Source organism: Dermacentor albipictus, chromosome 4, assembly GCF_038994185.2.
Source record: "Dermacentor albipictus isolate Rhodes 1998 colony chromosome 4, USDA_Dalb.pri_finalv2, whole genome shotgun sequence".
Taxonomy (NCBI): Eukaryota; Metazoa; Arthropoda; class Arachnida; order Ixodida; family Ixodidae; genus Dermacentor; species Dermacentor albipictus.
The window spans coordinates 133,167,639-133,192,502 of record NC_091824.1 but is presented as its reverse complement, the minus strand read 5'-3'; the positions used below and the strand labels follow the sequence as shown (position 1 = coordinate 133,192,502).

Genomic DNA, 24,864 nt, shown 5'->3' with positions numbered 1-24,864 from the left:
TCGGAACGGAATTGAACCGATCGCATACTATTCGCAATAGCTTATAGTAACTCAGTCATTTTGTTTGTTTTCCCCATAACTGACTAATTAGGTTTAATTAGCCAACTTTTTATTATTGGCTAACGACCCCAAGTATAATACGCAGATTTGTAGACCCCCCCCCCCCCCCCCTTTCTTCCGGAAACCAAGGACCGAGTTGCTGCCTTTACGATCCTCTCACGTAGTCCATTTTTCCGGGTTGCAAAGACAGCCCGCGAAATATGAAAAAAACAACGTGAAGGAGCGTTTGCGCAGTGGTATTGTACTGTTCTCAAGCGTATAATTGTATTCCCTGATCCTTCGGAACAAGAAAGATGAAATTTAGTCAATTATCTAGCGCATGTTTTATTCATTTTACAATGTGCCAATGTTACTCTAAATTCTAACATTCAATATATATTTTCATACTTGGGTACACAAATATACAGCGGAGACCGTTTTTGCAGCACCGAGCAAAATAAGAACAGCGTTGTATTTTTTTTTCTTACCCGGTGTAGGCGCATGGCGTGACCCTGTGTGCACACAAGTAAAGTGAAATAAATGCACAAACACCACGGTTATGGTAGGGAACACTGTGCTCTTGTAACCGCCAGGCTATTTTTGTAGGAAGAATGTGCACAGATCGACGAGCTGTTCTATAGCAACGTTGGACTCAACCTGACCCACGCAAGAAAGAACTAATGCAATGAGGTGCGTCTGTGCTTCCTGATGTCGGTCGTCAGGAAGCACAGACGCCCTACATACACCTTCAGAAACCAAGCCATTCAGTGGAACAGCGCTCTATTTCGCACAAGCAAAATTTGAGGCATCTGTGGCGAGAAGTTGGAGACAAATTTTTGACTCTCAAGAGAGCAACGTTGTTCTCTTCCGCTAATTTTAGAGCGCAGCTCTTAAGCGTCCGTTCCGGCGTTCAGCGTCAGCATGCGTCGGCGCCGTAACCGAGCGAGCGAGCAGAGCAAAGGATGAAATAGTGAACGAGGAGCGCAGCGGTGGATGAAAAGCGAAGAAAGCGCAAGTAGGAAAGTGGAGGAGGAGGCCACAGTGAAAGCATGAGGCGGATAGTAGGAGAGGAGGGCATGGTGAAAGCGTGAGAAGAAAAGCGTAACACCTCTCTGCGGGGACGGCAGCAGAAATGGCGCCATAGTAGCGCGCGTCGCCTGTTCACCGACGGCATGCAGCGAACGCGTCCAACGATACTACACGTCAAAACAAAGCGCTGCATGAGCGGCGGTCTGTTTGCGGCGGCTGCTCCAAACCACGCCCCCGCGTCACCCACGCACTGCCTCTCGCGATCTCCCAATTAGCGAGGCAGTCGCACCGCACTTCGCTCAGTTTGTACCGTGCCACACGAGACAAATTTTCCACAATAGCCAATATATCGTGAAATTAAAACACGTCTGGAGCTGCGCTCAAACGTCTCATTAGGAGGTATCGTAATCGTCGGTGAAACTTTTTTAAACCTATGGTACAGAAAGGCATCGAACACTACAGAGCATGTGAACCGCTTCCTGTTCAGTTTTACTTTTTTCTCATTTTCTCACAATGCCCCTTCTTTCCGATTTCGTACTTCTACTCCAACACATCTTTTTTTTTGTTTTATACTTAAATACATGTCTGCCTTCCTGCGTTTATTTACAGTGGGTTCTTTTCTCTCACATGTAACAAAAGAAACAGTCACAATTCTAAACAAATAAAAAATCAGTTATTAGCGATATTCTCGTAAATTAGCTTATCAATGTCTAATAATGGCGCGTATATTTTCTCTTTCTATAAGTAATACAACAGCAACTGTTGGCATTGCTTCTTTCACTGTTTTAGTAAATGACGTAATGTGCAATGTGAAGATAAGTGCACTATGTCTACGCCAATGAATAAAAAAGAACGAAACAGGGAAAGGAATCTGTGTCGTGCTTCTCCTATTTTTGTGCTTATCTTTGCGCGCTGTTATAACTCGCGAGTCATACGAACTCGCCGAGCGGCCACTTTGGGGCAACTCGGAAATTACGCAATAAGCTATGCAGTGCATAAATAAATTTTCGAATGTATTCATATAGGCACAACCTTCAAAATATTAACAACGTGAAGCCCCGTACGCAGCGGGGCTTACTTTGACACAGATATCAAACTATGCTTTATGAAGGGCAGCTGAAATATTGTGGTCGAACCAAAATAGGCACTAAGGAACTCCTTCCGAACAAATCCAGTTTTCGATCCAATCTCGCAAAGTCTAATTTCTTAGACCTTATTCACATCGAAATGTGTTGTTCCAGTGTGCAGTGCTGTCCATACAACTGCGCACAATATATTTGGGATCATTGTTACAAGTGGCTGATGATCTTACCATGTGCACAAATCGTTTTCGAGACCATGACCCTTCATTCTTTCTGAACGATCCTTGTTGTGTACTTAAAAGATGTTTTTGTCATCAAATATCGCGCTGTAACCAACCTGCTCGGTGCTAGACAATAATTAGGCAGTACGTCAGCGCTTTTAGGGAAGGCGTATAAATATCTCGTCACATCTCGCGGATATGGAACTTGGGAAATGCTTGGGTAAGCAGAATGATGCTAATATCGGTTCAGAATTCTATGGTCTGCTATTCCTATCATCCGTTTCAATATTCTAGCACATTATTAACAACCTCTTGTGGGATACGCTTGCCTGGTCTGCAATCCCCAATCTTCCAGTTTAAGCGCTATTCTTGAGCGTATTCAAAGAAGAGCTGAATTCGTTTCCAATCCCTATATTTCCCGTACTGCTACAATAATAAAAAATACATCAGGCTACACCTTTCTTGAGCGAACAGCAACTCAGGGGACAAAATTTCTCGTTTTGTGCAAAATATAATCTGAAAACATCGCGACAGAGAGACCAATACTAAACACTACCTTCTTCCTCCGCATATTGTGTCTTGTCATCGAGACCGTGACGGCAAGATTCCGTGATTTACAGTGCTGCACCAATGTGTTTAAATATCAATTTGTTTCCACAGGTCAGTTATAAATGAAACAATCTGCCTGAAATGTTACTGACTGCGATTCTGAGTGCATGTCACATGCATTGCTTTCCGAGTACAACTTTGCCGTCCAGATTACGCTCGCGCTTGCTTTATTTTGTTACTTTGTTTGTTTTTTCTTGTTTTATTCTTTTTTTGTTCTTCTTGGTCAATTCTAATATGTACCACATTCTTCCTGCAGTAATGCCATGTTGATGCTGCAGGAAATTGTGCATTAGAAATAAACAAATAGTAGTCAAACAGTGAATGTCAATGAAGCCCAGCGATTTGACAAGAGGAGATATCCGTAAGGTCGCTCTGAGAAAGACTAGGTCCCCATGTCGAAACGTTGGCTTCAGCAACATACATTGTTCTACTAGTGTTCAGCACTTCAAGCCTCCAGCTTCCTTTGAACTGCTCTCTGGTTTGGGGTTGAGCATGTGAAGATACATAAAACACATGACTTACGCAAAATCGATCTTCCAGACTGTGAGTAAGCTGCCAGAAAAAAAAGGACAAATTGAAGGTAGTTAGAATTTTCACGAATTATTTGACAGACGTACCGCAACGTGTTACTACAGGTAAATCAATTTAAAGGCTTGAATAGATTACTTACAGAGGGATGACAGATTTGACTGTGCATAACCTGCCAGAAAAAGTGGGAGAAACACATGAGAGTGATATTCCAGAGCTATAAAATGTGCTTTCAGAATCAGGAAAAAGATGTGTCGGAAGCGCTTCAGCCATAAAAGCACAGAAAAAGATGACTCAACAATGTGGACGCTTCAGAATGTCCATAATCAGCCAGAAACATTCAGTGGGAGGCATTTGTTTTATGTGGTTAAAACAAGTGAAAGATTTCGTTTTCTCACTTTTCATGTCGCCCCCTCTACATGCTCGCGGTCACAGATAAACACTTATCCACCAATTCAAAACAGGAAATTATAGTCTCACTCCTCACTATGCAAATGTTGCCGCCGTAAAGCAATGTAAACCTAACTTATGCTCACAAATAGTGCATATGCAGCATGGTACTGCTTCCTCAGTCAACTACAACGCTGTGTATACAGCATACAAATGTTAATCTGATACCAAACCAGCGGAGCTTCGTGTACTTCAATGTAGATCGCAAATAGACGAATAATGTCGCATGTAGAGATTCCAGCGTGGAGCATTTTTCATGTGTTGTGTGATCATTAGTGTTACCAGATCTCGCATGAAGAGCCGGTTAGAACGAGTTATAACTGTCCCCCATGGAGGAATGGTCCAAATGCACTAAAGAGGTAAGAATATGATATATATGGAATTCTATATGGAAGTCGGCGTGCTTTATTTTGCGCTGATAACCCTTCCGTAATATTTCCGAAATATTTAATTTGTGACCACCTAACTCAATTACAAAACCTAGGGTACGCAATTTGATCCTCATAGTCATTGACTTTCCGCAATATAATATATGTGCGCCGACACCAGGCAATGCCATACCGGAAGGAAATTCATAGTTGTCGACACTAATTCGCAAGGACGGCTTTGTATAGGCAGATTTGGCTGGGTCCAATCGAATTGATCCGGGCCATAATTGAAGCTGGTGTCAGGCTACACGTAGGACCTACAGGTCAACTCACAGACATGATGAGATATGTCTTAGAACCCATGTCAATGTTAGATATATGGCTATCCATTGCTTCCTCATAGGTTCGACTTGTTTCACAGCATTAAATCGTTCCCGATGTTGCAAACAACAGCTTCTTCTGGACGTCAAGTGCTTGAATGCACGAATAACCAATCTTAAAGATACCTTTGCCGCGTACTAAACTGCCCGTGGTAACACTAACGTCAGCAAGCACTGCAATTTAAATACCCTTGACTGCTATGCGTTAGGGATGCGAAAGGTCACTGCTGTCCGGCGAAGATGCAGGTTTCGGGTCATTGAAGGAGGCTGGCATTTCATTAGCTTGTAGCATTAAACTTCTAACGACGCAATAAACTACGGTTATGTACCCAGCATCAGGCATCCATGTGTAGCCAGGTATCGCCAAATGTATGCGCCCTAGTCAAACCATTGGTCACTCGAATTACGGCGGCCAAAATGTATTATGTGAAACATTGCGGGTACGCGCTCGAGAGTAGAATGAATGATAACGGTGGTTAATCACTCACGGTCAGTCATTGTTTTTCTGGTAATACGCAGCGGAGCAGACAGTCGAGACGGAAGGTGTGTAAACAGGCTCCTTCTTGTAGCAGCAAGCTCGAGGAATGAGAGCGCGTGGAGCAATTGCTTGGTGGATGATGATGATGATGATGAAGATGATGATAGCCTCAAAGAAGAAAAACAATACTGAAATACGGCGACAACATCCAACCCCTCATAGTGGGTATGAGCCAGTATTTGGAGATAAACAAGACGAGACATCATCATTTCTAGAGAAAGGTTAACGTGCTACGACGTTAAAGTATACTAAAATAGACTAAATACTCGAAAAATAAAATAAAAGCAATACCCGTATCAAAGGCTTTCTAACTATCTAAGTAATACTTAAAAAGTGTCCCCTTCGTTGTCGTGAATACCATAGCGAATGCCAAGATAAGCAGAGAATATTTCGTTGCCAAATAGTATTCTACCTTACAATATTGCCTCTATCACGACCATGACTGCTGAAGTTACTTATTGCTTTTCACAGCTGCTCAGCTAAGTATAACATGTGATAAGGTTCACCGGGCGCAGTTTACACTCTGTGTTGTATCAAATAGCAAGAATGAAGCAAGTAATTCTAAGAAGTGTAAATTTATCAGTGTGGTGGCCTCTCAGATTTCGTTGTTTTTTGTTTGCTTTTTCCTATCCGCACTGCATTGTTTGCAGGCATGACAGAGGCTATATGAATGCTCCAGGAATCGTTATTCCTTGTAATCTGGTTCACCGTGATACTTTGAAACGAACAGTGCCAATGTGAGCCATGCAGCTTGACCATGGAGCAAGATGGAAGGTGACACGTCATGTTCATTAGTTCGCACTCCAATTTTCTATACATAAGTGAAACTCATCAATGTTCTATACTTCAGTGAAACTACAGCTAATATAGCGAAAGGTTTACATAGCTTAGAATTAAACTAAATCTGATGAACGCACGTCGCACTCCAGTCACAGGGAGTGAGAAAAAACAAAGCAAACGCGGCAGTTGTTTACGCAGGTAACCGTAAAAAAAGAGCTATGTGCCAGATGCAATACCACCGCCTTATTTCCGGGCACTATTCACGAGGTCTTGTTGCCATATGAAGGGCACAAAAATATCCACGTGATCAAAGGAGCACAGGAAACGAGAGAGAAAGAAAAAAAAGAAAAGGCAGGAAAAAAAAACACCCATCACAAACCTGTGGTGTCACGAACGCAGCTGTTCGTATACGGAAGTAAAGCTGCCCGTTAACTGTACCCACTTGCTGCTGTTAGCAGCGCTTTTGCAATTCAGGTAAACTGCATAGATTCAGCCAGTTAAGTTGCACACAGACACCACCGTATGTGCGGCTCGCTTGGCACCATAGAGAGGCGAGGTACAGTACCTTCTACTGCCTTTTTTCTATATAGGAACATCACTTCGTTACTATATTTATTTTCAAATGGTCCGCATGAAATAGCCTTGTCCACCTGCCCAGGCATTTACTGCGAAGAGCGTTTATGGGCAGGTTGTGCTTTCTCATTTTTTTTCGTTATGTCATTCGGTCGTTCCGCGTCGCCGCGCTTTTACTCGAGCAGGACAGGATGAGGCGTTAAATAAGGATATGATCTGGGATCAAGCCAGGGATACTACGTTCTTGAACCGAACACTGTAGCCATGCACTACGCCACCGACGCTTTGAGCAGTGGTGAAAGTAATACTTGACTGAGCACTGACAAACGCTGACATTACTTCATCGTGGCCTACCGTGCATAGCGTTCACCGATAGGAAGTGTTTGCGACGTTAGTGCAAGTGCGCCACGGCAAACGTTGCCAGCGCTTGAGAAGTTGGTTAGCATTGCGCGGCACATTCATTCGGCCACATTCGCAAGTTCATAAAATAAATTCGCAATAAAAAAGGGGGGGGGGGACGGGTTATCCGCGAGTACAGGCGAACGCAGTTAGACACTTCAAGCAGTACTGCCTAACCGTATAACTTGTGGCGTAGAGTTTTCTACAACCACATCGAACTCTGGCGCTAGCCTCTACGGGAACTGCTGGTGCGCCATTTGAGCCAGTATAGGAATGGTTGGTAGCAAGTGAATTTTTTTCTGAATTACGTACCTGTATAATCAAAAAGCTTCGCAAACTTTTCGGTGTCATAATTTTCAGCAAAACAATGGGTTATAAATGCATTCATTCGCTATCATGCATGTCAACAAAAACTTATTTGCTTGGTTAAGCCAGACAATAAGTCAGAAAATGCTCTAGAATTGATAACCTTATGTGACCTGTTTTAAAATATTCCCTGCTTGTTTCTGTATAATTCATATAGGAACAAACAGGACTACGGAACAGAACATACGTGATTTCCAGATGGGGATTTGTTATGAAAACTGCCGCATCGCGGCGTTGTGTAAGTTCTTACGAGTTAATGATGCATGCGGATACACGGACTAAATATAAATTTAAGGCATTGAGCCTTTCACGCATACAGAGCTCATCAAAGTGTGCATGAACTGGAAGTCGTAAGTCACATATATGTACAATTCCTGTCCCAAATTGTAGCACGAACTGTTGAATAAATATTGATCAACAAAAAAGTACCTGTGGCTACAGCCAATCGCTAGACAAATCTTCTGCGACATAGGATAAGTCACCATGTGGAGTACCTGTTAGATATTTATGGTCGTATTAGTAAACCGACGCAGTTTAACGAATTCTGTAGGTCTGGGCCTAAAAAGTTGAAAACACTTATTCAGTGGGAACACCCTCGCAAGATGGGTGTGAGCATAAATAGCAACTTGGAAATATGAAGTGATATGAAGTGACAATATATGAAGCCGAGATTGCGAAGCATCGGAACTGACAAACGGGCTAGTTGGTAATGAATTATTAAGAGTACTATAGCGCCAAGGCAAGGTGTATCGACAAGGAAACGCCCTTCCTGTTTCCTTCCTTGCCTTCGCCTTGCCTTGCGTTACCGCACTCATAAGGAACTGATGCGAAGGATATCTTACATCGGCAAGCTGCTTTTCTCGACTATACCAAACTATTTCAGCTCTTCCAGTCTTGGCAATAATTGATTGGAGCTACCGCGTATTACGAAACTAAGAGCTCTTTATCATAATGCACAATAAAGTGTTCATAACCACAATTCTCGTCTCAGGTGACTGAAAGCGAAACTGAGAGCATGAATGACCAATCACCTCCACCTGAAGTTGTCCTGGACTGCGACGAGCTGCAGCAACAGACGCGGTCAAAACAAAAAATTGACCCGGTACTCTCCAAGGCTCTTAGCGAACGCAACGGCGTGCTAAGTCGCCGCTTGGTCAGCTGGTCTTGCGTGTTCATGACGGTCGGAACGTGCTTGCTTGCCGGCGGAGGAATAATTATCGCGCTTTCGCTCACATTGGGGACCAGCATAGACAGCCTCAGCGAAAAGTACAACTTACACATGACGGCTCAAGGCGCCGCACTCCTCAGCACGGGCATCACTTTCATTCTTGTAGCACTTGTCAAGAACTGCCGCCATGACCACGCCTGATCCAAGTGCTGATGTCGACGGAACATCCCTGTACGATGATCTTGTCGGGATGTAATCTTCTTCCATTCCTATTAAAAAATAATGTGCGTCGGACAAATGCACAGGAAGCACTGGTAGCTCAGTGGCACTTGTTGACACACATAATCCAGCGCGCTGTTTACAGCAAAACAACCATGAATGATCATGGAATTAACAAGTCTGCTGGTTGAGTCACATATAAACACTGCAAACATAAGCTTTACGCATACGTAATAATCCTTTAATCATTCGTGATCGCAATTCAAAGCACTACTGCTTTGAATTGCGATCACGAATCTTCCCGAAGCTTCTTCTTATTTTTTTCAAGCTTTGTTTTCGTGGTGAAATGAGAAGTTATGAAAACATTACGCAACATCGGCTTGTTTTTACACTTGACCTATGATGATCGAGGGGCGGCAACTAGTTAGCGAAAGGATTGAACAAACCGGATAGGCTATGCTCGGTGACGAGTTTGCTCTAGAGCTCCACGTAAAGGGTGTACTTCTTGATGTTCATGTTTTTAACCTTTGAGGCTGCCAAATACAAAGATGTCACGTTTTCTGGTGTTTAACTCAGTCGCAATGGTGGTCCACTGTTTACTAAGGGTTTAGACGCCCTTACATATACATTTCTGTTTCTAACCAAATAATGCGCTTGAAACCGATTTCACGTGCATGTGTGTTGCGTAATAGGTTGATCTACAGTTAACAATAAAACTTTTCTGGACGAGTCAAGTGTGTATTCAGCAGTAGTTTTTTTTTTTGTGCAGCAAGGAAACTTCGACCTTCCTTTTTGTACAGTAAGTTTAGCATCCTTAGATATCCTTATGACTGGACGTGCTGCTTAGAATCATACCAACAAAACTTGCTTTCAAGCAGATGTAATGCATCTGAAAGAAATACACATAAGGCTCAGGGTGTTTTTTTGTTCGTTCTCGGATCAGAGGCTCTGATGCTTCTTTACAGCCATGAATGAAAAATGAAGCTACAGTATATGTGATAAGCGCAGGATATACGTATCACAGTCGGGGCAGGAATAGTGCGTATATCTGAAAATAGATCAAAGTATTTGTACGGGAGACGGCTGAAAATGATTTGACGCGGTGTGACGGCGTCGAAGATTTCCTGCAAACGCACACTACACTGTACCTTGTGTCACAGTTATTCTCAGTGCAGTTTCTAAATTCAGTTGGCAAGACTACCATGGATGAATAAGTTGAACGCCTTGATTAAGCTATCCACCAATATGTTTTTGTTGAACAGCTCGACATCAATATACTTCATTATTATGACAGGCGTTATATTATATTGACAGAGTTTTCCACGCCTGTTTGTTTCTAATTCGCTCAAGATTACGTAGGAACACTAGGCATTATTCATACGTGATCTCTTTCAAGTGCATTATGCTCCCAATTTTCGCCACAGTCATTGGTGCCCTCCAGCCATCATCTGATGGGAATCTGCACAAGAAACAAATAAGTTCTAGTAAATGGCACATTGAGCTGGCTAAAATGAAAGACTGTACCTTTTTCTTTATAGTACCGTTTCTTGGTACTTATTTTCCTTGTCAGAAGCTTTTAATGCCATTAGAGTGACATATCAGAGGGGTTGTTGCATGCGGCAGCGCATTACTATAATGTGATTGTAATGCCCAACTTCACTTGTATGCATTTCTCTTTACTTGAAGGAGGTCTAAGATCACCTCTACAGCTCGGCGCATTTGGGTATCGTAATGTGATTTCAAATGCAGGGGAGCGGCGACGTCATCTGCAATATTGGCAAAAAGCTCACCGCGGGGTTCGTGCTCCCCTTGAATCCTTAAACATCATAGACCTTGGGTCACGAGTCGGCACGAAGTCGACCCTATTGCGCTTTTACTTCACCCTCAGCCGCTGAAAAAGGAAGAAGCCTGTATAAATGAATAACTTTAATGAATAAACGTTTTATCGATCAAGATATATGCATATTTTTTAACCAATGTCAATGTGCTTTTTTTAGGGCGTGCTGTGTATTATAATTATGGATATGTTTATTTTTTTATTATTTGAAGGGCGAAATAAAAGAATGCTTATCACTTTGTGTTTATGTTGGAAACGACGCGAGCCTAGAAGATAGCCACAAGCCATGTGAAGACAGTGAGTACATCTAAGAGGGAAAATGAGTACTTGTACCAGTTTCAAACCAGCAACGACAAAAGACAACCTTCCAGAACGTCGAGATTCTTGTAACCTTTTACCGTTTCCATAATACTCCCCTCATGCCTCTACGGGCATCTGATGTTTCCATTGGTCAAAAAATATTTCGTTGTGGCGTACTACGCTACTTGATGGTACTGTGATATACACCGTAACTGATACACAATGAGCATTCAGAAGCGTGTGTCTCTGGGGCGAACATGAAATATTGGGGAGAGAGAGAGACAGGGGATTTATTAGCTGCCTGAGTTGTTTTTGCCTGGCCATACGCCTATACCTGACGGCAAGGGTGATACATAGAATGAGACATATGTACTGTACTCATATACTCAGCGCACAGAAATAACAAACAGAGCACACTTATGCTAACAGACATCTATTGAGTTTCTGGTTCGTGCCACTGTCCCGGAAATACTTTCATTGCTCGCAAAGCGGAAGCACCACTATTCCAGGGTCCCAGTATACGTAGCGTAACTCAATGATTTATCGCGTACACTTAAAATTCATTTTACGATTTAAAGAACGTCAAAAAGCTCGTGCAGACGAGAGGAAACCGTACGCTGACAATAATTTTAATTGCAATTACGCCCAGGATCTTACAGCTTTATTCCTATCAATAGCTTATTGTGGAGCGAGCATGTGGTGAGAGCCTTGTTGTGGCGAGGAGAATGCCTTCGCAGCTGAAAGTTGTTTTAATACGGCAAGGTGGTCAACCGTACACTACAAAAAAGTAACAAGATGTGAATTGCAATGCTACACTTCTTTAGCAGGTAATAAGGCACGTTTATTCTGTTCCGCATAACTAACTATGCATTAGGTAAATGAGAAGCCCAGGAATGGTGCTTGGCGGGAAAACAATGCAAGAAACAGAATGGAAGCGTTTAAAAAAAGACATTAGGGTAAAATTACGTGTTCTAGAGAAAATTCTTTTATTGCTTTTGAGCAGCTGAGTGTTGAGAGCTAAATTAGTTCAAGTACGCTTCGTTGACGCTTTCATGCGGAGCCAACAAGGAAAAAAGGATTTTTCAAAAAAGGAGTGGAAGACTTTAAAAAAAGGGGAAATGACAATACATTTTTAAAATTGCATAGTGTATTTAAATAGCACAGATGACCTGCCCTCAAACAAGCAGCAAGCGCTAAGAAAAGCACGGAACTGCTATGAACTGGGTACATTCTTATGTTCATCAAGTGGCAACAAGCAATTACAGAAGCCAATTTGGTGTTAAACTACGCAGCAGGTCAAACAATCATTGGTTGAGGCGGAGTCAAAATACAAAAAGAAATTGCGGCAAAACCCATCTCACGATGAATTTCGACGTTCATGTGATTAGCAATGAAGCAAATCGTAGCGACACACTAGTGCCACCACAGGGGCGCGTCGTGTGTAAGGCGTGTAAGCTGCCGCGTTCATCTCTCGCGCCTCCTTCAGGGCGCGGTGGGTCATTGAGCGGCGGTGCCGCGTAGGCCTCGCGTAGCACTTGTGTTAATATACAATCACATACGTTTGTCTGAATATGTATAAAGTGCATTCGATTGCCTTCAGGAACCGTAGAAATCCTAAATGGATTTTTTCTTGCCATTTAAGAGTGGCACATGCCCAGCGGCACATACATAGTGACCCTACATAGATGACGCCAAGGTCGTTCATTGAAGAACGGCACATACCCACTCACCCAATTTGACTTCAGAGAGGTTCCCTGAGAAACGCCACGTAAGTCAGGGACACGTACCTACTAACACAAGTTGGCTTGAGGCGGGCTAACTTAAGAGCGCCACATACGAATTATCACGTGGCCAGTGGCGCAAGATCGCCGGGCGTTTGGTTTCCAACCCGGTTCCCTGCGCAACAGCAGCACGACGCTCTACCCACTACACCACGGACGTCCCAGTGACCCTTCTTTGCGAAAAACGGTTAGATAGATAGATAGATAGATAGATAGATAGATAGATAGATAGATAGATAGATAGATAGATAGATAGATAGATAGATAGATAGATAGATAGATACGGATAGATAGATACGGATAGATACGGATAGATACGGATAGATACGGATAGATACGGATAGATACGGATAGATAGATAGATACGGATAGATAGATAGATACGGATAGATAGATACGGATAGATAGATACGGATAGATAGATACTGATAGATAGATACTGATAGATAGATACGGATAGATAGATACGGATAGATAGATACTGATAGATAGATAGATAGATAGATAGATAGATAGATAGATAGATAGATAGATAGATAGATAGATAGATAGATAGATAGATAGATAGATAGATAGATAGATAGATAGATAGATAGATAGATAGATAGATAGATAGATAGATAGATACGGATAGATAGATAGATAGATACGGATAGATAGATACGGATAGATGGATGGATGGATGGATGGATGGATGGATGGACGGACGGACGGACGGACGGACGGATGGATGGATGGATGGATGGATGGACGGACGGACGGACGGACGGATGGATACGGACGGACGGACGGACGGACGGACGGACGGATGGATACGGACGGATGGATACGGACGGACGGATACGGGCGCATACGGACGGATGGATACGGGCGGATACGGACGGATGGACGGATGGATACGGACGGATGGACGGATGGATACGGATAGATGGATGGATGGATGGACGGTCGTCCAAAAGTGGGTGAAGTAGCCTAAGCATACCAGTTACATTATTTACAGCAACAACAATATAAAAATAAAAACGACAACGACGACGACGATAACAACGACAACATGACACGAAACGATTCCTTGAAAATGCAGCTGGCTGGTAATATTACGCCTGAGTTATATGTGTACAAACTTTAGGAAATAATGTATATCTGTATGGGTTTCTTTCTGTGTATTCGTGGCTGTTAGTATCAGTTGTCTTCATTTTGTTTTACTTAGTGCAGGAAGCTTAACCCTCCATCCTTTTAAAGCGAAACTTCCTTTGGCTCTTCTCTGGGCTTTGGCGCTCGGCATCATTTCCTTGCCGGATATATCTGAGGATACACCCAAACAATTTGGGCCACTGAGTATGTTGGCAGCTCTATTGCCAAGTAGCCGACAAGGAACACTGGCTATATGCCCGAATAGACAATTTGCAGCTGGCTTCTGTCCGGCATCGCCGACAGAAGCCAGCAATATTAGCTGACTCGCATAACGAGCCGATTTATATGCAAGATAATCTCTACTAACCGAACAGATTTGACGGTGAAGTGCTCGGTTCTCAACAGAATTAGGCAGTGTAATAACAGAGAGTTCCTAAATATGCTGATGCAACACAAATATACGTCTTGAAGCGCAATTTCTTCATAAAAGCAAATCTTTCCATTTCTCCTTTCTCGGGGTTTGTTACGTCTGCTTGGACGGTTTCTCGTCCAGTAAACTGGGCCGATCATGTTGCTGGTGCAATAGTAAAGTTGACCGGCCCTACAATATGTCGTAGTAAAGCGGGCTGATCCCGGAGGTAGTGTCATCCGTTGTCACGCTGGTCGCCTGGCGTGGTTGGTCTCCGCGTCTTTCCGTCTTGTCAACGTGGGAGAGAAGGTGAACAGGTGCAGCATTTACTTGCCGTTTGACGAAAGCTTCGCTTCACATAGGCTTCCGATATGTCTTCAAGATATGCGCATTTCTTGTTTATTTTTGTATTTATTTCTATTAGGACAGTGAAATATACCACATTCTACTATTCGATTCCTGGCATAAAGCTAGAACTTTGGTCCAGCTAGGTAGCCGTCCTGCTATACGACGTCTTTCGTGAAAAAGAGAAAAAAAAGTAGGAGCCACAAGAACAAACGGTTAACACAACACTAAACCCAGCGCTTGGTAAAACATTGAGAATGTGTAAGATGCAATGTTCTCGTTAGCGTGACCGGGTACGTGCTTTGCGGAGGATAGTCTGTCAACTGGCTGCTTATTTACCTTATGAGTGCCGTTCCTCGGATGCACTTTCTACTCTAAGGTACTTTGCGTGAGAGCTTCCTGCACTTCATTTCGCTGGGGGTAAAGTTCGAACGCGGTTATTAATGTTGATATATTTTCTACTATTTCGCATATGTCTTCGGATGAGCACTAGCCATTGTGCAGTGCATTGTGCAGCAGTGCTTCTAATAAAGAGTGTGTTGCTTGCAGTCTCTCTGGATGCTATTGACCGTTCATTAAATCCTCCCATATTTCACTGCCATCTAGCCCTTCTGGTGAAGAACAACGGTGGCGTGCTCTATGGGTGCTTACCGCTGCTCCCTAGATAGCCTTTTCAATACGCTGGCCCTAGAATGGGTAAAAAAGTTCCCGAAATCCTTGCAAAATAAGCAGCGAAAGAAGTTATCAGCATCTGACCTCACCGAAACAGGGACACGCACGCACACGCATGCACATATATAGAAGATTGATAACGAGGAAAGGGGAGACAGCCATGCTGTCGCTGCCTTTAGCGCACTCTGTGCCTGTCGCTTTGGACTTTGATAAACACACGTGGCGCACAGGACGTCTGTTTACCCCGGCGGCCTTAACAGGTGCTGCTGAAGCCTGCTACATATCCCGCGCCAACAAGTGAACACTGCTAAAAAAGAAAGCAAGCTGCAGCGATCCGGGTTACGCGGTACTACGTCGGAGCTGTTTGAGTGACATCATCTGAAAACGATGCGTTACTCGAAACAGGGCTTCCGGGCGGGGGGAATAAGTGCAGCGAGAACACGAACCAACTTGCCGTACTTCCGTCCTCGTTTAAATGCAGGGGGGAGTAGAACTTGTCACCTCCTGTTGGGGAGGAGTAAAACTTCATACGAAGTGCTTCATCTAAGTAGGTGCTTCACACTTTATGCGAGCCTGACGCATATGAGTTGACGCAATGACGCATATAAGTTTCATTAGGTTGGCGGTTTGTAACCAGCCTTAGCTTGCAGTAACGAATCACTTTGCGTGATAGAGCGATTCTTGGGAATAAATACGCACGTTTAGTGGTAGGGAATATAATATTAGTGAAGTAAACTGGCCATCGATAGGTAGTCTTTACCAGAGGCTGTGTAAAGCGTCCGTTCAATAGCTCAAGATTCTCATCGTAACTACAGGCAACCCTTCAGTAACCGGAATGCCTCTAAAGCACTTTATAATAGATTTAAGTTTAGAAAATGATGCCGTGTGTTTATGACGGAGAAAGTACGCAATTAGCTTGCCAGAAAATTTACGTTTTTTATTATGCAGCCCCGTTGTTTTGTAATTTGCTATATGTTCACCTGCGAATCATGAAAAATTTACGTGGTCGAATATAAAGCAGCACAGTATAAAACAAATACAACAAATGAATATGGCACGTTTGCACGTCAGCTGGGGTCACAAATTGCGCACTGTCGATGGTTTCAATGACGGTGAATGAAGAAAAACTGCTTACGGCAGCTCTCATCCCAGGAGGGCATTTATGGTGTATACTACAAGAATAAATAAAATATAGTTCCGTGACAAGAATCGAGGTTAAGAGAGTGAGTGATACATCAAGACACATTCTACAAGTAAAAAGCACTGGATTGTAACAGAAACGAAGGATTCACAAAACTATCGTATGTGACTTCCACTTTGATGTAGATACATGTTTAATTAACACACATCTCATTATTTTAACACCAAGATACTTCTCCAATGAATTCATGTGTCGCCAAAAGGATTGAGACATTTTTGCGAGCATTTTTTGTATGGCGTGAGTAAAAGTATGTAATGTTAGCTTGCGAATGCTGTGTTTATGAAAGCTGAGAAGGCTACTATAAAGATATTTAGTCTAACTACAATTATCAGTACTTCTCCGGATATACACAACAGAAGAAATCGATTGCTTAAGACTGGTTGCAAAATTCCATGCGGTTTCTATAGGCAAGCATGCCAAAATCGCATTAGCGTATATGTTAAATTTTAAGCAGCACTTCAGTCTAGTCTACCGCATCAGAAGACGCTTCGCAAACTACCCGAAAAAAATAAACACCACTAACATTGGCTATGACAAGCGTCTTCGTGTGCGCGGCAATCCACCACCAATGCACTTTTTCCTACACAGGCTCGATGTAGGCGCTTTTGGTGCCTTTGCAGGGCACATCTTTATATCTATTTGTGCGCCGTTCTCCTCTAAGGGCCTTTCTGTCTCCCATCTTTTTTCCACATTCAAAGTATCATGTAGATGGATGCATACACGCTGGCAGGATTGTGTGCATCTAGGTAAAGAGGTTTCGCTCTTTTTCTCTAGTCCGAAGATTTGTGCGTTGTGTACACGCCATAGTGTTTTTGCATACACTGTTGAAGTTTGGGCAAGTTGGTGTGACATTTTTTTTTTGCAACAGGCAAAGGACTAGGACGAGACGTAATGCACATATACAGCGCTATGTATGTGCACTCGTCTCGTCCTATTCCTTTGCGCTGTTGTAAAAGGTTTTTGCATAGTAGGCAAGAGCACGTGATCTATCTAACGCTAAGAGCAGCGGTTGTAAGTTAGGAAGTCGAACAGTCGTGTATGTTCGTTCCTTCTTGGTTTTTTCGTTAGTGCACTCCGCGTTCCTTGAAATTGGCGAACGTGGTGTAAAAAAGATATATACGACAAAGGGCAAGACAAACAATCTGGCGTTGTTGAGGTGATCATTCCCTTAGCGGCCTCGTTTGCGCAAATGAAGGTACTTTCACTGGGAGGTGAAGATTCTGCTCGACCACACGTCGGATTCTCATAAGGGCCTATTTGCAGCTAGCGGTCGACATCCTTCACCTAACCGTACACCACTATGTGTCCTGACCGTACTTGGCCGAGTTTTGCTTTACTAAATTGTTAGTCGTGCTATCACGCTGAAAGACAGCGTTGGCGGTGAGATCAATGCTACCCAGTGCGCGAGCTTCGGCAGCTATAACGAGGGACGCAACTGCCCTTATATACAGAATATACAGCACTCTGTCATGGTTCACCTCACGGCACACGATACAATGCCTCAGTGTGGTCTTAGTTCCTGCTTTCTCTTTCCTTTCTGGTTGGTGGGGAAGGACGCGCGTGTCAAGATGACGGGGCAGAAGTGGGTACACACTCATGGCGCAAGACATGGAGGTTCATTGTGAATATTTCCAATTTCTCTCGCTCTGATAAACCTACACGCTGGAGAAAGCGGTCGCCATCTAAATATCCCGATATTTTACACCTTCTCGTATACAGTGTGTTCTTGCGGCGACGGTACCAGGTGAAAGAATGATTTATAAATCGCGTCGGGGCAAGTGGCTTTGCGTAGTCAAAAATTAAAACTCCTTGGGACGCCTATTTGAACATCTTGGGACGCCTATTTGAACAGTTGCAAATATTTTAACCATATTTTTAGTTGTAGGAACAACACGATCACTTTGAACACGGATATTTGGTGTATTTAGATGATGCGGAAATGTCCACTCGGGGATTCCAGACTAACTGACAAAAATATAAGATGCGCTAAGGCTTCTGTGACTGCCTGCGCTCTTTTAACTCAGCAGTGTAGCTCAATAGCTAGCAGGGCTTGGGCTGATTTGTTTTTTTATTTTTTAAGGCCTTGCTTTTCTTTTACGAACGTGTTTTGTCAGAATTGTTGCATGGGTATTTACTTGCCTCTCGCCCATATTAATTGCAGATGTTAATAACGGATCATGTTAATCGCATCTGCGAAGTTCGACAGCGTCGGGGTGGAATGTTGACTGTTCAAGCCACCGCTACCCATAATTATTTTCGCCGCTAATGTTCTCGATGAAAGGTACAAAATGGGTAAGCGTGCGCAATAAAAATGCAAACCTGTTTTCATCTCCTTTTGCACGAACCTATCCTCTGAGAACACGACCTACAATCGAGCAGTGATCCATCACTCGCAGTGAAAGAGGCCGTTCGCTGCTTTTTTATTTTTTGTATTTCGCGAGTACAGGTGAAAAGCTGCGACAAATAAAGGTACTTGATTAATGACCATGCTAGAATTGATTGCCCATCCAGCGCTCATTCTAAAAACAGAGTTCCATTACCGGCTTTCACCAAGCGGCACTATAACGGGCTTTCCGGCTGTCGTGTTAGGCCGCTGTGCATCATCAAATGTGCTCTCGCGTACGCAGTCATATTTCACTTCACTTTTCACAAAAGCTCGTTGGGCAACGTCAGAGCAGCTACGGCATAGTGGAGGATGGCACGAGCAGTAAATTGGTAGCATCGCAACATTCATACGGGGAAGGATTACTAGCCAAGCTGTTAAGGTTGGATACATGGGCTGCATACATGGGCATAACGCAATATGAGATCGTGCATTCTTTTTTTTTTATACAGCACCACACTATAGACATACGCCGACGCAAGCACCACCCAAGCATCCTCCGCAACCTTTGTTGCAGCCGCGCCAGCACCTCCAACGCGCGTGACGTTATCGCCGCGCAAGCGCAGGCCATGTGCACAGGTGTCATTGCCAAATTCTTTCCCCCTCTCATTATTCGTCAAACAGGGTTTAAAACAAAGCGTATGAAGGCCAGCTTGCTACACTAAGTGCAGTTCTTAATATACAGGGGTTTATGCGAACTCTTTCAAAAATTTTTAAAAGTTGCCTGTGGCAGATATCACAATTCTAGTTTGTGAGCTGCTCTACTCGAAGCGGCGGACAGTACATGCACAAAAAAAGAATTGAAATGCAAACTGGACTAATTAACAGGAATTCACTAATGGACTTTTTAGCTAATTATCTTATGACCCATATTGCAATTTACTAACCCTAGCAGTGGACTTCGCAAGGTGGATCCACTTGGAACGAATTTTCAAGATGACACCAGTTTCGACATATAAATTCCCGAACTTTGTGGAGGAATGCATTGGCGTTCCAGTTAATTCGTTACCAAAACGTTGTTTCATGCACTGAAGCACACAAGTAACTGGATTAACACAAGTAACTCATCCATATACTTTCAATGACGTTGAGATGACACGTAGGCTATAAAGGTATGGTATCATGTTGCCACATCTACTGTTTTACGTTGTGGTCCCTAATTCTTGCAGCATAATTATTGTTCTCGTACGTTTTCCTCGTCGAAAAATGCTTAGTTCCAGTGCATGCGCAAGACGCGTTGTGTTCTGGCGTTACAAAACACGTAGCGATGCTATAAATAGAATGAACCACTTACTCGGATAGCTAGGTTGTGAGTGACGGCGCGGTTATGAAAATGATGACTAGGCAAAGCGAGTGAGGTAAATGACATACCTAACTGTAATGGTCCGCTGATAACAGGTGCGTACTATTTTATCCCATTATAATCGTCATATCTTCGCCTGTAGTGACAAGCCAGCTAATCGTTGAAGCGTGCGTAGCCCTTCTGGCTTACGGTGCCGAAAGTTGAAGTGCTGGTTTAATTATTAAATCAATTGAGGCATTATTTTTGTGATAAGTAAAGATGGCTCGTGTCCGTCCAGGAAAACAACCAGCGCACATGACATGTTTCGTATGCAAATCCCGAGCATTGCCGCTACGCGGATAATGAACGTCGCGACTTTTTTACGTATTAGCCATCAGTTTCGGGCTAACCAAAGCCCTTATATATCCTACGAGGGCTTCCATGTGTCAAATGGTAAAAGATAGGGGGCAATTACAATGTTCGGCACCAGTTCACGATTGCGTCCTCAACATGTCACACTGCTTTGCGAGCTGCTAATTATTTATCCACCTATATATACAATTATTTATAAGTTTATTATGCAGCATAAATATATCTCGGCATATGGAGTATCACCGCCTGTGGCGTTTCCGTCTAGCCAGGAGTTACCAAGGTTTTCTTCGAAATAAAAGTGTATTGCATAAGTGACAGTGCTAAGAGAATATTGCGTAGAAATGTCCAGGGGTGCTACTTCTGACCAATGTCAAATTCCGCCAGTATGTCAAATTCTCTAGGGGAGCGTTCAGAGCCAATCAGAAGCATCTCGCAGCCCTTTGGGTCAATCAGAGCGGACATGATGGCGAATTTGACGACGTCAGTAACAGTATACCTCAGGAGCGGTATTCTCGAGCGACCACTTTGCGGCACCCGATTTTGTTTGGATAGGTGCCTCAAGCGTCGGTGTTATACGGCCATCATTTCTGGCGCTGTGCCAAACTCGTTACCTAAGCCCAGTGTCAGCAACGCTTCCAGACGTATAGTTCGACGCTTTCGATGCCCAGTCATGCGAAATCTTGCAAGATTGATCGTACCCCCGAATGCGATCACTCGCGAATGCCGCCACTGAATAAGAGAGAGCACTCGTCCTCACGAGTACAGTGCTCCTTCACGACGAATCCGAACCTTGCCACGTTGAAAAAAGGAAGCACCAGCTTCGTCGTACCTTTTACCTTCTCTTCCTCACCCCATCTAGTACGCGTTTGTGCTAGTCGTAATAAACATTAAACTTAAATTGCGTTAAACTCGTGCTCCTCTACTTGAATGCTTACTGCACCGACTATACTCGCTCCATGCTTGCTTTTCTCCAGTGAAGTGCTTCCTTCGCGCGCTCCGTTTGAAACATACAACCACGAACGACGACGTCAGCTTCAGGTTCATTTTGGATGCCCTCAGGCTATGTGTATTTTTATTGATAAATAGTTATTTGGGTTGATCGCATGATGTTTGTGAATTTGAAGCCACTGTCGCAGCGTGTTTTTTTTTTCTGTTTTTGCGACAGCGAGCGCTTTTGCCCCCATTACCGTTCTTGAAGCAAGATGTTCGCGCGTCATTATCTTGTCAAGGCTGCCGCATCGCTGAAAGTACAGTGAAAGGCCGCATCGCAACGGCTTCTTTTCCATACCCGGCGGGAATGCTTCGTAGATTCACATCGTTAACCCCAAGCTCAGTTCGGGCGTGGGAAATGACTTTTTTGTTTCGCATCCATACTCTCCTTAGAATACCGCTGTTGACGGTTCCCGAAGCTCTTGAGCCACGTTAGGTTTTGCTCTAGTCTTCAATGCCAGCTCCCTATGACTCGCGTTTTATTCTATATTACGATTGGTGTAGTAGTTCAAACGAGTACTATAGGCGAACCCTGGCACACACCTTAGTTCTTAATGAAATATTTCACGACGCCTCTTCTACTCGCCGCTATGATATGAGCACTCACCTTTTCTAACACTTCCAGGAAAATGTTCACCATGAATGTACAGCTCTCAAGTTGACTTTTGATTGCCTTGATCGCGTGTCCAAAGACAGAAGATACCTGATCAAGACTGTCTCACAATCTTCGCGTAATCTCAGTTACATTGAAGTTGACGTTACATCTGCCTTCTCACCGTCGTCATCGCTCTTCATTTAAGGTAAACTATATAATCGTGCAAGACGCTGTCTGCCGAAGAATGTTTTCCCACTAGGAGATACTTGTTGTATCACGCTAAGGAGTGTAAAATAATTTTCGCGCGATGATGATACATGGAGAAAAGGGCAGAAGGGCGAATATGTTGGCATTCTTCGTTAGGTGGAGGCACCACTTTGTGCCGGCGACAAAAAATATCCCTCCTGTGAAGTGAACACGGTGTCTGAGGGTTGAAAAAAAAAACGAACAGCAAGAGCACCAAATAAGTCTTGTTTAATAACATACCCGAGCAATGCGTGAAGAATCAAACATGCTCTAACTTATATCGTTTTTTGTTGATTGGTTGTTTGCAAAAAAGTGATGATGTACAAACTCACACACACGCACATGCGCGCACACGCACACGTACGCGGGATTGTAAAGGACATGGCATTATCAGAATATTGGCGGTGAGGAACACAGCTACAATTCCGCACTAGAATCGTCTTTTAAGGTTGCCGATGCTAAAGTCACCGAATTAATTTCACGAATGTATTGATCTTTCTATAACTTAATGCATGAAAAAAATATAAGAAACTGGGAAAACAAATGCACTGAATAAAAAACAATCAATAAATTTTAAGAGATTTATTACAATAAAGGTGCAAGGAGAACGTGGCTAACAAATAAACCATTGCCTCTGGCCAAGTTTGTTCGGCACGCGCCGCGGTGGCTTGGTGGCTTGGTGGCTATGGTGTAGCGCTGATAAGCACGAGGTAGCGGGATCGAATTCCGGCCGCGGCGGCCGCATTTCCATGAGAACAAAATGCAAGAACACAATGCATGTACCATGCATTGGGCGCACGTTAAAGATCCCTTGGTGGTCAAAATTAATCAGGAGTACCCCACTTTTACTGGTTTCCCGCACATCAGTATCAGATGGAGGGTGCTCCTCCCAACCTCAACGAGTCGGCTCACGGGGCTGCGCGCGAACTTGCCCACCGCGCTACCCCCGACCAATCGGAAACCGACTCTCCAGAGAACAGGAACACGCCCTCCACCTACAACGAGATTACTAAACACTACTATCTTCGCCGTAGAACCTACCTCTTTCCTCGTCCGCGGCTCAATAGAGCTCAAATACTAACGTTCCGTGTACTACAAACGAATACGTATCCCCAATCGGTCGCCCATACATACAGTCTATTTGGATACTTACACCAATAGTACTTGCCGCGATTGCTTAGAAATAGCCACATTACAACACATGCTCTGGGGGTGTGCCTGGTCACGCTCTATCATCGATAACAGCTCAGCCAGATCGGGGGCGGTTCTCCACAGCCCTCTTCTGGCTGACCAACTCTGCGCTAGCTGTCCAGCAGGCCCACGATGCGGCCGAGAGGCTTGGCCTTCCGGTTCCCACGTGGAAGCGACCAGTTTTGTGATGACTCACGATCTGCAGGACCTGAATAAAGTTTTACCCCACCATCCCATACCCCACTATGATGTGGCTTATAATCAGATGGTGGTTGTGGCGCCTAAAACCCCATAGATCAGTTGAACTCACGTTCGTTCTGGATCATGGATGAGAAAGTATGTCACATAGAGCTAACAAGACACAGGTGGAGAAGACTCCATAAGTGATAACTGCAATTAATGAATGCTCGATGATGATTTACTTAAAAAGTGCTAGTCACATATTTACAGATATCTTCCAGCGTTAATAGTTCGTCATCCAATGAAAAACACCATGAGCACCACTGAGCTGTCCTAATAACCTTAAACGTAACCTGCTGCCACAATACGCCCATTTCCAGCTCTATTTGGCACCGCGAGCCTGCGCCATTTGCGGAATGTCGACCAGATTTTCACTGGCAGGTATCTGATAACTTTTGACCCACGAAAGCGGCCAGACAGTGGCCTACGACTGCTTTTGAATCACACAGCGATTATCAAACGCCCACATAGCCCTCAATGTGACCTACAGAGGAGGTAGAGCGCCGATGAAAAATGTAGAATAACTTATTGCTTCATGTATCGATCGTAAAATTCAGGGATAGAGCGCCTGGGTTCTCTCACAAGTGCACATTGATGTCAGCAATGACGTACATTGGGGTTGCTGCACCCTTACCAGTGAACCCACAAGTAAAACCACCAGTGATGTCGCCGGTCAAGGCACGGCTGAAACCACAATCAGGGAACCGATGGAGATTTGGTAATTAGACCAACTGATGTACATACGTATAATTGTACATACTCTAACAATGTAAAACTGAAAGATTGTTTCTAACAATGCAATGTCAAACAAACTGTTAACCTTTCCAACCTGCTCTGCGCGTTCCTCCTCTCCTCAAGCGGAACGCGTTTGTGAGCGCAGGGTTTGTTTGATTGTAACAGGGTTTGCGACTGGCCTGCTGCAATCAAACAACAACGCTTCGAAATGCGCGGAGCTCTACTGGAGCAGTGTCTGCCTGAACTTTTTATTACTGTTAAAGCCTCAAATGTCTCATGCTCCCAACGGTCTCGAAAAGGAGGCGTGCGGTACAAAGAGCAATCTGATCGCGCCTCTGTAGACACGTGCTCGTGCCACTTGCTCGTACGTTGGTCATCGTCTTCTTCCGCAGCTGGCTCCGA

At 43.8% G+C, this 24,864-nt stretch overlaps 1 protein-coding gene and 1 long non-coding RNA gene across 2 annotated transcripts in view; one reads left to right on the top strand and one right to left on the bottom strand.

Annotated features, from left to right (window-relative positions):
- LOC135898411 (uncharacterized) overlaps positions 1–24,864 on the top strand; it is a 379,518-nt gene that overhangs the window by 16,188 nt on the left and 338,466 nt on the right. The window lies entirely within an intron of this gene.
- On the bottom strand, positions 528–5,288 carry LOC135898341 (uncharacterized). The gene is made up of 4 exons (XR_010563310.1): positions 5,195–5,288; positions 3,651–3,680; positions 3,503–3,532; positions 528–551 (listed from the first exon to the last, which is right to left on the bottom strand). It is a non-coding gene; the product is annotated as an uncharacterized lncRNA (long non-coding RNA).